We start from the raw sequence: 14,919 nt of genomic DNA, 5'->3' as shown, positions 1-14,919 counted from the left end.
GCCTCGGCTTTCATTGAGAACCAAAGCTTTCACGGTCGAGACTGGAGGAGCAGAAAGGTGGAACTGGATCAGCGCTGATCCCTGGTGGCCGTCGGCCACGTGCACACGTGTGCACGCGCTGACATTGGGGAAATAAAAGGCAACGACGGTCAAAAATGATTTCAATGTCCCGTCTGAGTGGGACTGGATCCCTACACCTGTTATGGCTGAGACTGGGAGGCCAAGTGAGCGGTGGGAATCATTCCTGGGGGATCTAGTGGATCCCCTCTGTGGGGCGTGGATGGATGACGGTGGCACTTTAGGTTAGGTTAGTCCGGCAGCCCCCCAAAGGTGCTGCTCAAGGAGCCGGACTGCTGGGGTCAGGGGTCAAAGCAGTTCACCCTTATTCATAAAACCACCCTGGGCGGGGCAACTAGGGGGTCGGCGATGCAGATGCATCCAATGTTAAAAGAACACTTTTAAAGTTGGTCTATTTATGTTTCTGCTGCTCTTTATCTAACTTGTTTGAAAACCATTTATTCTGAATCATTAGTTTAGCCTCTGATATCCCGGAGGCAGGTTCAAGTCTCCTGTCGCTCTCCGTTTGACCACCAGGGGGCGCAGCGACCTCACGGCTCCAACTAAGAGCTGCTGAGTCATGTTTCTGTCAGTCATGTTTCTGCTGAGTCATGTTTCTGTCAGTCATGTTTCTGCTGAGTCATGTTTCTGTCAGTCATGTTTCTGCTGAGTCATGTTTCTGTCAGTCATGTTTCAGCTGAATCATGTTTCTGCTGAGTCATGTTTCTGTCAGTCATGTTTCTGCTGAGTCATGTTTCTGTCAGTCATGTGGTCCTCTGTGTGCAGCATGTTGCTGCTAACAATGCTAACAACGTGGTCCTGGTCGCGGTCACCACGTCAGGGTAGAAGACAGGTGCACATCCAGGTGGTCAAAGGTTCGGGTCGCGGCTCAGACAGACCAGAACAGGAAAAGCTGATCCGGGTGTGTTTCGGCTCAGGAATTTCCAGGGTTCCCAGGATTGTGGTCAAGCAGGATGAGTGAGGGATTAGCAGAGGCGGTTGGACAGGATTGGACAGGAACACACGTGTCTCTTCTTCGGTTCCTTTATCTTCAGAATTATTGAGTGATTTCATAAAGATAAAATCATAATTAATACCTCAAAGATGACTCAGGCCTGACATTCATGGGAGATTTATTTGGTCATTTTGCTTCTTTTTATTTCCTATTTCCCACATTTATTCATAGTTTTTATTAGATTGCAATAAATCCTATAACATTGACCAGACTGACTAAAGTCCAATGAGCTGCGGTTCCACCGATAGCGTCATTCTGATGGGTTTTTGCTGCAGCTGAAATATTCCAATGCTCCATGTCACAGAGACAGTAAATACTAAACCCTAAAGATTCTGAAGGCATGATGTAAAATAGTAACGTATAATACAGACATTTGAAGAGACAATTAAGAGAATGTTTCCATGCTTCTAAGAGTGGCCGAGGAGCCGTTTAGAACTTTATAAAGATGCATTGTGTGATACCAGGAACTAATTTAACTTCAAGGCGAAGCTGCTTCTGCTTTGTCGACCATCGACTGATCTCCTGAAAGTCCACCAGCGCTTTTTAAAACTGAATTCTTCATCTATGGAGGGAGTAGACGGCAGATGTTTCCACAGATGTTCTTCACCAGTGGTCAGTGAGTGATGCAGCAGATGAGCGGGAGTTGACTGGCTACAACCAGCTACTGTCTCAATGTCTCCAGCCCATAGTCTGGATTCTCTAGGAGATCAGACAGCTGCTTCAGCTCTGAACCCTGCAGATGGTTCCCTCTCAGGTCCAGTTCTCTGAGATGGGAGGGATTGGACCTCAGCGCCGAGGCCAGAGAGCCACAGCTGATCTCTGATAACCTGCAGCCCCATAATCTAAATAAAGAAGGGAAACTTTTATAAGGTTATAAGTGAAACCAGTATTCATCTGAAAGGTTAATCAAAGGCATGATCTGTAAATATTTAATTTAGTTACAGGTTAAAAAATGATAGTAATATGTAATGACCACAATTCCAACCTCTCAGGTTTGCACTGTTCCAGAGGAGAATATATATTGTTCTGGCCCTCACTCTTCCCAGGTTCTCCCACCTCTTTCCCTCCCATCTCATCATGGAGATCCATCTCACCTGTGGCTCATCTTTAAAGGCACAACCTGTCTTAGATGACTTCCTGTCTCCCTCACCATCTCCCTCCTCGTTGGCTGGTGTCTACCAGGCACCCTCACCTAGTTTTGTCTAATTTTGGTTACCATCTGTGGGCTTTTTCATTGTCCTTAAATCAGTTTATCATGAATAAGTGGTCCCCGTGTGGCCCCCCCTCCTGAAGGAACTGGGCACAACACACACACTCAGAAAGTGTGAGGACCCTCGGATGGAATAATGGACATTTCTGAGAATGGTGTTTACCTCAGAGTTTCCAGTCGGCAGTTTGGATCCTGGAGAAAACCACAGAGCAGCTTCACTCCTGAATCCTTCAGCTGGTTCAGACTCAGGTCCAGTTCTCTGAGATGGGAGGGATTGGACCTCAGCGCCGAGGCCAGAGAGTCACAGCTGATCTCTGATAACCTGCAGCCACTTAATCTGAAAAATGCAGGATGAGGTTATACGGTGCAGGTCTGCATGTTATCTGCGTCAGTACTAAACCTACGTTAGTTCTTAGTTGGGTCAGACCTGAATTCACGATATTCCAAGGAATGTTTTTAATGTGGTGCATCACAGCAGTGTTGAGAACAGCCTCACTTCACCATCTTAGCAGCTGGTATATAGGTAGAAACATGAAGACTGACCTGAGCGTCTCCAGTTTACAGTTTGGACTCTCCAGTCCAGAACAGAGCCGCTCCACTCCTGAATCCTGGAACGTGTTGTAGCTCAGGTCCAGAACCCTCAGATGGGAGTGGTTGGACTTCAGAGCTGAGGCCACAGAATCACAGCTGGTCTCTGATAAACTGCAGTCACTTAGTCTAAAATAACAATTATTTTGAGAGAAGACAAATAAAAATCAACATGTACCAGAGCAAAACACAGCTTCCAAGCAACAAACCTCTGGTCCTGCACCGGCTTATCTGCCGTATGTTCCTATTTTGGGTTCTTTCAGGGCGGTTGGACCAGATCTCCACCGTATGTAAAGTGTGTGTGGGTCAAAATACCTTCCAAGTTTGTGAGACCACATTTCTCAATAGCACTCAACTCTTGTCAGGAGCTGGGACAAAGCGACCCACTCCTGATAGCTTGTGGGCGATGCTGCAGCGACCCTGCAATCCCTACACTCTCTGGTGAAACCAAATCAAAGGTTTTAGACACTGCTGGATGCTGGAAGGGTGGCTATAGTCTGGACGCATCGTTCCCCTGACTGCACATTTCTCCAACAATGATTGGCAGCTGGTGTCACTTGTTCTCCAGATGAGAGAAGGAAAGAGAGCCCCCCCACAGTGTGTTTGATTGCCCCACTGCAAGCTCAATGCTGCCAGAGAACATTGCAGGAGCATCAATTCCCCTCAGGGCATCAACAAGGAGCTCAGGAAAAGGTGCAGCTGCCACCTACTAGAGACAAGCACACTGAGCTGAGATTCAAAGCCCTCTCCTCCCAAGAGAAGAGCTTGTTTGTTGGAGGCTCTTCTGGGCGATACCTGGTGCCACAGCTCCAGCTCAGCCCGTCTCTGGAGCTGAGGTGGAGCTTAGCAAGTTTCATGGTTCTCCACCACTTCCTCTCGCTGAGGACCTTCTCAGCTGGTGGTTTCTGCTCCACCTTCCAAGTTGAGCAGGTGATACTTCTGCATTCCTGCCACCAGGGTCTCTGCAGAAAGAGTCTTCTCTACTGTTTTAGATTAGATTGTAGAAAATTAGGATTTTTGGCTGATGTCTTAGATGTTGTTGACTAAGAGCAGGTTTTTCTTTAATAACATAGAGAGATTCGATGAGAAGAGCAAATGTATTATTTTATGAGCTACTTCCACTACTATTATATACACATACTTCCATATTGTCTTAGATTGCAGCTGCATTTATTGCATCGTTCATAGAAAGTCATATTTGTGAGGAGAAAAACTCCAATAAGGTCATTTTCTTTAATGACCATTACAACAGAAGGAGGCGATGAACAAACAGATTTATCTAAAAATGTGTGAAAACTTATGGATGGAAACCTTTTTAAAATGGTTGCATTGTGTCAAATCGGTGTAGAATCAACTTGTTGACTTCTGATTTGGACTCCAATGGAAGTGAGGTGCAACAATTGTGGATGCTGAAAGCTTCAGATCTTCATGAAGGTTTCTGTGGTTGGACTGACCTGCTGCCCCTTTAAGAGGGAGGCAGGTTTGGGCTTCTGGCTGGAATGAAGCCACCTCAGATGAGAATGACTGCAGGCTTTCGGTACCAAGGTTTAACAGGGTGCTCACTTCACACTTGGGCTTTTCTCTTTTTTGGGATGGCTTTTCTCAGTAGAGAAGGGGCATGGCACACTGCAGCAGCTTTCTTTTGGGGGTTTCTAGTTTTCCTTCTGATCTTTAAAAGACAGGAAGAACCATTTTTGATTGGTCTGAATGTTTGGGCGGTTTTGTGGCCAGCCTAAAATAAAACAAGACAAATCTACAACTGATACTTCCTTTCTAGTCATTGATGACCATCCTCACATGGGACAGATTTCCACAACCAATTTAATACTGCAAATCTGTCCTGTGTGGTCTTTTTCTGAGAACTGTAACACTACGTTTATAACAAAGATCAAACATGGAAACAGTTATTGTCTAACTAGTTACACCTGGGAAAGTACTGGATCATCTCTGACTGACCTGAGAGTCTCCAGCTCACAGAGAGGATCCTGGAGAAAACCACAGAGCAGCTTCACTCCTGGATCCTTCAGCTGGTTCCGACTCAGGTCCAGAACCCTCAGATGGGAGGGATTGGACCTCAGCGCCGAGGCCAGAGAGTCACAGCTGATCTCTGATAAACTGCAGCTGCTCAGCCTGGAAAAGGAATAAATGGGGCAAATAAAAACACATTTCTAAATCAGAAAATGAAGAGAAAAGCAGAAAATGTAAAGAAATTTAGAAAAGACCAACAGAGGCCTCCTGACCTGAGCGTCTCCAGTCTGCAGTTTGGATGCATCATTGCAGAAGACAGTAACTTTACTCCAGCATCTGTCAGACTTTTGTTCCAGCTTAAGCTCAGCTCCCGTAGATGAGAAGGGTTTGACGTCATTGCTGAGGCCACAACTTCCCAATCACTCGTTGAAAGAACACGACCAGACAGTCTGTTGTGTATGAAACAAAAATAGTGAGTCAAACTTTGGGATTTCTAATCAACTCATCTGAGAATCTACCTCAACACAAATGTAGCTCATTTCCTGGAAAAGCTAAATTCAACACCGTAGAGCAGCAGTTTGAACGACCATCAGATCTGAAATGCAACTGAATTATTCTCAACATTTGTCTTATTTTAGAACAGCTCATAATTACTCAATATTTAAAATGATTATAGCAAATGGTTTAAAGAAACGTGCATCTTTTCATCTGTCTATCGGCTCTTTGGATATTTTGCATTTCATACAATTTGTACGATGGTGCGTCAAGTCTTAATTCAGCGATCCGATCGATGACATCAGAGTCTCTGGTTGCATCGATTGCCCTCAGCTTCTGTTCTATCTGCCTGTTTCCCTTCAAATCATTTTCACTGCACCTTTTGTTGCTAGTGATGAAGTTGCCACCTAACGGGTGTGGAAAGGCTCAAACAACTTTGTGGGTCACATAAAGGCTCCAAACGGAACCGCCACAAAGACCTAAAACACCCATTTAAACCAACGAGGCGGCTGTTTTTACGTTGAACAAATGAAGCAAAATAGTCACGTGTCATTAGTTAAAATGTGTTTTTCTGTCGTTAGAATACGATGTACAGTGAAGTGAGTACGGAATTATATACAGTGATCCCTCGTTTATCGCAGGAGTTGCGTTCCAAAAGTAACACGCGAAAAGTGAAATCCGCGAAGTAGCAACTTTATTTTTTTTAATTATTTTACAATGCAATACTGAACAGTAGAATGAAACCAAACATCAAAACCTGTTTTAAAGACCAAACTTTGTTTAAAACAATAATTTTAATATAGTAATACTGTACAAGGTTGGAAACATTGTCCCAGCTGAGCCTCTGCGTCCTGACTCCGCTCCGCTGGAGCGTCTGTTTCTACTGGCGCAGGAGTCTTTCTCCCAGAGAAGAACATTGTTATGGGGAGTTGTTGGCGCTCTTTCTTTTTCTGGGCAAGAAGATTTTTATAAACGGATATGCCACCTTCGATTATATTTGAGAACTGCAATGAACGACTCGCAAAAAAAAATCCGCGAAGCAGCGAAAGATGAAACGCGATATAGCGAGGGATCACTGTATACAAACAAACAAAAGTTCTTTAATGACATGACAGTAATTTCATGATAGTCAGTTAACTTGTGGCTCCTATTATTCCTGCCTCATGTTGGTTTGTCTGGATTGACCTTTGAACTTATATCCAGCCAGTGTTGAACATTTCTGGATGAATTGTTGTTGTTTTTAATTTATGGACGCTGCAGTGGAGATAAAGAATTGAAGGAATGACCACTGGAGGGGGTATTGCTACCTGACATGATCCACTCGCTTGATTTAAACGCCGATGTCCGGCCCCAGAAATCTTTACTTACACGACCTTCCTGCAGTTCCTCACAGCTGGAATCAGGCGACGTTGTCCCTCCTCTGAGGTGTTGTACTGCTGCAGGTCCAGCTCATCCAGAACCTCCTCTGACATCTGCAGCAGGTAGGCCAGAGCTGAACAGTGGATCTCTGACAGTCTCCTCTCTGATTTCTTCTCTGACTTCAGGAACTCTTGGATCTCCTGATGGACTGACTGATCCTTCATCTCCATCAGACAGTGGAAGATGTTGATGCTTCTGTCTGGGGAGATTCCATCACTGTTCTCCTCCTTCAGGTTGTTGAGGACCTTCTGGATGGTTTCTGGGTGGCTGTTCCTCTGATCCAACAGTCCACCCAAGATCCTCTGATTGGACTCCAGAGAGAGACCATGAAGGAAGCGAACAAACAAGTCCAGGTGGCCATTTTCACTTTTGAGAGATTTCCTTAGTGCTCTCCTGAGGAAGCCATAAAGAGATGTGACTGGTTCAGAATATTTTAGGAACTGATTTATAACCGCTGTGTCTTTCCTGGTGTAACGGTGGAACATGTAGACGGCAGCCAGAAACTCCTGAATGCTCAGATGAACAAAGCAGTAGACTGATTTCTGGAAGATCACACTCTCTCTCTTGAAGATCTCTGTACAAACTCCTGAGTACACCGACACCTCGGAGACGTCCAGTCCACATTGCTCCAGGTCTTCTGAGTAGAACATGATGTTTCCTTTCTCCAGATGTTCAAACGCCAGCCGACCCAACTTCAGAAGGAGATCTTTATCAGCCTCAGTCAGTTCCTCTGGTCTCTGCTTTCCTCCATACTTCTGCTTCTTCCTCTTCATCTGAACCCTCAGGAAGTGTGAGTAGAGGTCAGTCAGGGTTTTGGGCAGCTCTCCTCTCTGGTCTCTGGTCATCATGTCCTCCAGAACTATAGCAGTGATCCAGCAGAAAACTGGGATCAGACACATGATGTGGAGGCTCCTGGAGGCCTTGATGTGTGAGATGATTCTCTTGGACAGATCTTCATCACTGAACCTCCTCCTGAAGTACTCCTCCTTCTGGGAGTCAGTGAAGCCTCGTACTTCTGTGATCCTGTCAACACACGAGCGAGGAATCTGATGGGCTGCTGCAGGTCTGGAGGTGATCCAGATGAGAGCTGAGGGAAGCAGGTTCCCCTGGATGAGGTTCACCAGGAGCACGTCAACGGACGATACTTGTGTGACATCAGAGATGAGCTGATGCTTGTTGAAACCCAGTGAAAATCTGCTTTCATCCAGGCCATCAAAGATGAACAGAAGTTTCCAGACAGTCAGATCTTCTGCTCTGATCTTCTGTAATGTTGGATGGAAAACATGAAGCAGTGAGAGAAGACTGTGCTGCTCATCTCTGATCAAGTTCAGCTCCCTGCATGAGAGCGGAAGCACCAGACTGATGTCTTGGTTCTCCAAACCTTCTGCCCAGTCCAGACTGAACTTCTGCACTGAGAAGGTTTTTCCAACGCCGGCGACACCGTTGGTCAGAACCACTCTGATGTGTCTCTGTTGCTCAGATAAGACTTTGAAGATGTCCTGGCACTTGATTGGAGTGTCCTGGATGTTCTTCTGGGAGGTTCTCTCAAGCTGTCTCACCTCATGTTGTGTGTCCACCTCCTCACTTTGTCCCTCAGTGATGTAGAGCTCAGTGTAGATCTTGTTCAGCAGGGTTCCACTTCCTGCTTCATGAGTTCCTTCAGTCACATGTTCACATCTTCTCTTCAGACTCATCTTATGACCTTCTATCACCTCCTGCAGATCACTTCCTGAACATAAGTAAACCAATGATTTCCATCTGTAATAAATCATCAACACAATTACAAATTCATGACATCACAAATTAAATCTCATATTGAACAGTTTTACTTTGTTTGGGCTTCATTTCAGCATCTCCAGATCTGCTTCCAGATTGTGAACAAGAGGACTCTCCTGGTGGAGCTGCCTGGTCCCAGTTTGATAGGATGTGCTCCCCCCTCTCACTATGAAACACATCTCTATTAGTCCTTTGATTTATAGGATGAAAGAACCTGATCAAGACTCAATATTGTTCCAGCATTTATGTCTGAATTCATCTTTCAGTTTAAACCTGATTCTTGTTTCTAATCAACAATATTCACATTAAGTCTGTAACTATATGACTGTCTGAGGTTTAAGTGTTAAACATCTCCAATAATAAACTCACAACCTGCTGCTGTTAATGTGACTAACAGCTGCCACACAAACACATCATCACGCTTTAGTTTTCTTACATTTCCTCTGAACTTCTGAAGTTTATTCCTTTATCTTTGGACCGGTCACTCTTCAGGGACACACAGCTGGGCACTGTGGACTCTGCTCTGTCCTCGTCCATCCTGAGGAAACATCAGAAATAGTGATGAGACTGTGATGAAGGTAAATAATCTGGAGAGGTTGTAGTTCAATAATCCCAATTCACTGCATTTTTACCAAACAGGAACATTTCTAATCCATTCTGGATAACAACTGAATCAATAAATCAATGATGTTTCTGTATAATTTTCATGTTTTCAGAGTTTAAGCTGCTTTTTTTAACTGTTCCCTGCAGTGAGAAAAGAACTGGCACCTTTTCCAGCCCCTCATCCTGCAGCACTGAATGTGCTCTAAAGTTCTTTCCAGAGCAAACGTCTCTGCACTTGCAGCAACATGTTGTAGTCATGGATCCGTGAGGAGAACCGGATACAGGAAACGCCCCCACTTTGATCCCAAAACCCAACTGGTGGCCAACGGTGGTCCGGCACCGACGGGGACGCTGGTCCATCGGGCCCACAACACTGGTTTTCCACAGGCCAACATGGTGAAAGGACTGTCTTCAGCTCAGCCACTAAATTATCTGGTGCTACATAAACATACTAGTCAGGACTTTTTAACTTCCCTCCTTTGTTCCCATCTTCAATTATTTCTATGATCCAAGTCCTCAAAGATCACTGCTCTATTTAAAATAGATGAAAGAAATGACACCCACTCCTGCATTTCTTTCACAGTGGTTCCACAACATAGAACAATAAACCACTGGGAGAAAACGTGCAACATGAACCCAAAACCCTGTTGGTGTCCTGTGATCCTGTGTGGATTTAGTTATTTAGTTTATTGTCTTAAATTGGTCCGGCTGAGAGATGCTAACTTGCACACGATTAGATGTTGTTTGACAGGTAATATCAAAATATCCAGCTGTGACCTGGACTGTTGAACAGCTCTAATAACTCTAAGAGCTTTTCACCTGTCACAAAAAAGTTTTAAAATGTTGTTAATACCTGTTAAGACTCTCTAACAACGTTAACAGCATAATACTCTCTTCTGCCCTCGGCTAAGCGCGTTAGCATCGGCAGCGAGCTAAACACATGGCTTCAGTAACCACTCGTGAAGCGTTCTGTGGTTTTTACCGATCCACTTTATTTTTGTAAAACTGCAAGAAAATCACAATACATAACTTTGGTTTCAATGTAAAAACGTACATTTTGAGTAGCGGCTACAATCGTAAAAGATATTACTTACAGATTATGCCTTTGAGAAGTGCAAAAGTAAAAGAAGTAACCGGATTGGATCCAAGAGCGGCCCGTTTTCCGTGTTCCGCAGCACCTTTATCTGTCTCCACGCTACTCCACTAAATGGCAGCGCGACAGGAGCGACTGTAAAGTGACAACTTACATCTAACAAACAAACCTCCGGAAAAGGAACAAACAACACAAAACTGAGGGACAGAACATACTCACTTTACACTCAGCTTGTCGCTCTTCCTGCTTCGTCTGAACAGAATACTTTCACTTTCACTTTTACAACCTAATCAACAGCTTTATGGCGTATATATTACTACCATTAAAGCGCTCTGGGAGGGTTTAAAGTTCTTTTAGGATCAGTAGCAAAGAGCAGAAAAATAAACTAAACTTCACTTAGAAAGACTATTCAACTATAACTAAAGCCAGACTATAAGAAAGTTAAATAAGACCTATTCATTTATAATGTATAACGATGTTTTGTGCTAAAACTAAATATGAAGTCTTGTTGAATTTTCTTAAGCCAAGAATTCTTCAGCTCTATGCAGCTCTTCAATAGTCACAAAAATCTTGATTTTATCTCCAAACACAACTGTCAATTCTTTTCAATAATGCTCTTCGTTTCCACTCACCTTGTCGGTCTTCAGTCTTCCTGCTCAGTCTGAACGGAAAACTTTTACCTTTCCTTTTTCCTCTGTTAATGAACAACTTTATGGCTGTTGATTAATATTCCACTACTATAAAAGCATTCTGGGAGGGTTCAAAGTTGCTTTGCTATTTTAATGCCATAAATATGTTTTTACATTTAAATTAAAACTGACTAACTTAGTTAAATAAATAAATAAGATTTATGATGCTTGACAGATTTGAAAGACTTGTAAAAGCAGCATATTTCTGCAGCCCTGGAGTCCAGGAGGAGCAGCAGAGGTCAGAATGTGTCGGAGCGCCTTTAACTATTGTCTGCAGTTCCCCGCGTGTCCACCGGGCGGCGGTAAAGCACCACATGATATTTCTCCTTTTTGGAACTTCTTCAGCTGCGTTGAGCTTTAAATCTTCACCTGTCGCTCCCTTTAAGCTCTAAACTTTGCGGTTCGATGTGTAGTTTGTTGGTTTGAATATTTTTGATGAATTCTGATGATGATGAGTGAAACTGTCAATGACCAATAGAAAGTTCGTCCATTGTTCTACTGCGTCACACATTTTCATTATTTATTGTCATTTTTGGGTCTAAACTGGACCAGTTCTGTGAGCTGTTTTGCTTTTTCTGTGGACCAGATGTTCCAGGCAGGTTCCATCATCGGACACAGACGGAGACAGGTCACGTGACAACAGTCAGCCTTTAGTTCTTTATTACAGGAGGATCTGGTTTATATACAGACACGTATCTGCAAAATACTAAAAAGTTTATGAACCCAAAGTACTAAAAAGTCTACATCCACGCACACGCGTGTATTAAGTGTTTATACACACGTGTGCGCGTACGTGCACACTGTATATTCATCTAATAAGTGTTAGTTTCTAAAACAGCAAAGTAGAGTCACTGAGGCACGGCTTCACCTCCTTTACACCGAGGTTTCCCTGAGCAGGTGTGATGAACTGTTGCAGAAGGAAAAGCATGGAACATGTTAATAACCGGACACAAAAACACTCAGGTTTATTGTCTGACGGCATCAGTGTCTCTGGTTGCATCTGTCTGAGGAGCATTGTGAAACCAGGAGCAGTGTAAATGAGGGGGGGGGGGGGGGGGGGGGGGGGGGGGGGGGGGGGGCAGTGAGTGGATGCTGCATTCATCAAACACACAATAGTCAGAAGAGAAGAAGGAAGAACAGAAGCCCGTGTTCCTCAGTGTTGGTGTGGAGACGCCTGTTTGGAGGAGCAGGAAGCAGGCTGGACTCTTCCAGCTGGCTTTAATGCCACTTCTCTTCTGAGAACCTCCCAGCAGCTTTCTCTCCACCATCTTTTTACGCTATAGGTTTTTGATCATTTCAGGTCAGATGTTCTTGGACTGAGGTTAAACATGTTTGTTCTTGTGCTCGGAGCGAACCGACGATCCTCTAAAGTCAGGCATCCTAAAGGTGGATGTTTTCTGAGGCCTGGAGGCTTTAAAGTGGCGCTTTTACCCACTTGTCCTCGTTCTGTTGGAAACTTGATCCAAAAACCTTTTCTGGAGCTTCATGTTCTGCTTTTTTGAAGGAATGAAATGGTTTCATCAGCGCTGCCGGGGGCTGAGCAGGCTTCATAAATCTGAAGCTCTGAGATCCTTTAAAGATCTCCTGGAATCAGCAGATGGGGGTTTGATCAAAAACTGGAAGAATCAGTCAACCGATCAAATCTTAACTCAGTTGCATGGAGAGCAACAAGCATCAGGACACCACCTTCTACCTGGTCATCAAACCTCTCTTCTACGTGGTCAACATCATCATCCCCTGCGTGCTCATCTCCTTCCTGGCCTCGCTGGTCTACTACCTGCCCCCAGACAGTCAGTGCAGAGTCACAGAACGTACTGAAGCCAGCGTCAGGCAGATGAACAGTCGGGGACCTTTTCAGAATCACAACTACATGAACTGAGTTAACCTTCAACAGCACCCAAAGAATCAGACATTATAGCTGAATATCACGTCAGCACGGGACAACGCAGCTAATAAAGCAGCAAACATCTGTCACACTCTGCTCCAGCCCATGGACTCAGCACTGCTCACACCACACCCTCTGATCACACACCCGCCCTCACCCTCTGATCACACACCCTCTCTCACCCTCTGATCACACACCCGCCCTCACCCTCTGATCACACACCCTCTGATCACACACCCACTCTCACCCTCTGATCACACACCCACTCTCACCCTCTGATCACACACCCACTCTCACCCTCTGATCACACACCCGCCCTCACCATCATGCTGTCTGTAGAGACCTGGTGTCCTGAGACCTGCTCCTCTCCTGCAGATGGCCGAGTTCCCCCTGGAGCCCATGCTGTGTAAGATGCTGATCATGTCCGTCCACCTGGGCTGCAGCGAGGAGATGCTGACCATCGTCTCCATGCTGTCGGTGCAGAACGTCTTCTACAGGCCCAAAGTACGTTTGGTCTGATCCCTTTTGGACCTGCTCACCTGTCTCCACCACGGCTCCTTTCATTTACTCTAACCTGATGGGTTAGGGTTAGCTCTAACCTCTAACCCACCCTGATGGGTTAGGGTTAGCTCTAACCTCTAACCCACCCTGCTGGGTTAGGGTTAACTCTAACCTCTAACTCTAACCCACCCTGCTGGGTTAGGGTTAGCTCTAACCTCTAACCCACCCTGCTGGGTTAGGGTTAACTCTAACCTCTAACCCACCCTGCTGGGTTAGGGTTAACCCTAACCTCTAACTCTAACCCACCCTGCTGGGTTAGGGTTAGCTCTAACTCTAACCCACCCTGCTGGGTTAGGGTTAACTCCAACCTCTAACCCACCCTGATGGGTTAGGGTTAACTCCAACCTCTAACCCACCCTGCTGGGTTAGGGTTAACCCTAACCTCTAACTCTAACCCACCCTGCTGGGTTAGGGTTAACTCTAACCTCTAACCCACCCTGCTGGGGGATTTCTGCCTGGTTCCTCAGGACAAGCAGGCTTTGGCTGACCAAAAGAAGGCAAAGTTCCACCAGCCTGAGGGAGACCATCTGACCCTGTTGGCAGTTTACAACTCCTGGAAGAACAACAAGTTCTCCAACCCCTGGTGCTACGAGAACTTCATCCAGGCTCGCTCCCTTCGCAGAGCCCAGGACATCCGCAAACAGATGCTGGGAATCATGGACAGGTACCAGGCTTAGGAGGGAAGCCAGTCCACCTTTCCTGATGAAGGTCTCATGCTCCTGATGCTCCTCATGCTCCTGATGCTCCTTAGGCACAAGCTTGACGTGGTGTCCTGTGGCAAAGCAACAGTCCGGGTCCAGAAAGCCATCTGCAGTGGTTTCTTCAGGAACGCAGCCAAGAAGGATCCTCAGGAAGGCTACCGCACCCTGATCGACCAGCAGGTGGTCTACATCCACCCCTCCAGTGCTCTGTTCAAACCGCCAGCCGGAGTGGTATGAAAACACCTCTACTGTTGCTGTTGACCCCCCTCAGGCCCGTTCTGAGCCTGGCTTTCCCTCCCCAGGGTCGTCTACCATGAGCTGGTGCTGACCACCAAGGAATACATGCGGGAGGTGACCACCATCGACCCCCGCTGGCTGGTGGAGTTCGCGCCTGCGTTCTTTAAGGTGTCCGACCCCACTCGCCTCAGCAAGCAGAAGAAGCAGCAGCGCCTGGAGCCTCTGTACAACCGCTACGAGGAGCCCAACGCCTGGAGGATCTCGCGCGCCTTCAGACGCCGTTGAGGCCAAGAGCGAGTCAAAGCCAAGGACCTCAGACCGTGGACTATTTATGCTGCCATTTTCTATCAGAAATGTGACGTCTGGACCGGTGTGAACAGAAATGTCCTCATTAAACATCACTTTTGTAGCCTCGGCTTTCATTGAGAACCAAAGCTTTCACGGTCGAGACTGGAGGAGCAGAAAGGTGGAACTGGATCAGCTGATCCCTGGTGGCCGTCGGCCACGTGCACACGTGTGCACGCGCTGACATTGGGGAAATAAAAGGCAACGACGGTCAAAAATGATTTCAATGTCCCGTCTGAGTGGGACTGGATCCCTACACCTGTTATGGCTGAGACTG

General features: G+C 45.8%; 1 long non-coding RNA gene and 1 pseudogene across 1 annotated transcript; one reads left to right on the top strand and one right to left on the bottom strand.

Moving 5' to 3' along the window:
- Window positions 1-9,005: 9,005 nt before the first annotated feature.
- LOC105419166 (uncharacterized) lies at window positions 9,006-10,500 on the bottom strand. The gene is made up of 3 exons (XR_003890354.1): window positions 10,444-10,500; window positions 10,226-10,359; window positions 9,006-9,066 (listed from the first exon to the last, which is right to left on the bottom strand). It is a non-coding gene; the product is annotated as an uncharacterized lncRNA (long non-coding RNA).
- Window positions 10,501-13,136: 2,636 nt separating this feature from the next.
- Window positions 13,137-14,706, top strand: LOC115251796 (ATP-dependent RNA helicase DHX8-like; annotated as a pseudogene).
- The last annotated feature ends 213 nt before the right edge of the window (window positions 14,707-14,919 follow it).

Source organism: Takifugu rubripes, chromosome 1 (assembly GCF_901000725.2).
Source record: "Takifugu rubripes chromosome 1, fTakRub1.2, whole genome shotgun sequence".
Taxonomy (NCBI): domain Eukaryota; kingdom Metazoa; phylum Chordata; class Actinopteri; order Tetraodontiformes; family Tetraodontidae; genus Takifugu; species Takifugu rubripes.
This window is presented reverse-complemented; position numbering and strand designations above follow the sequence as displayed.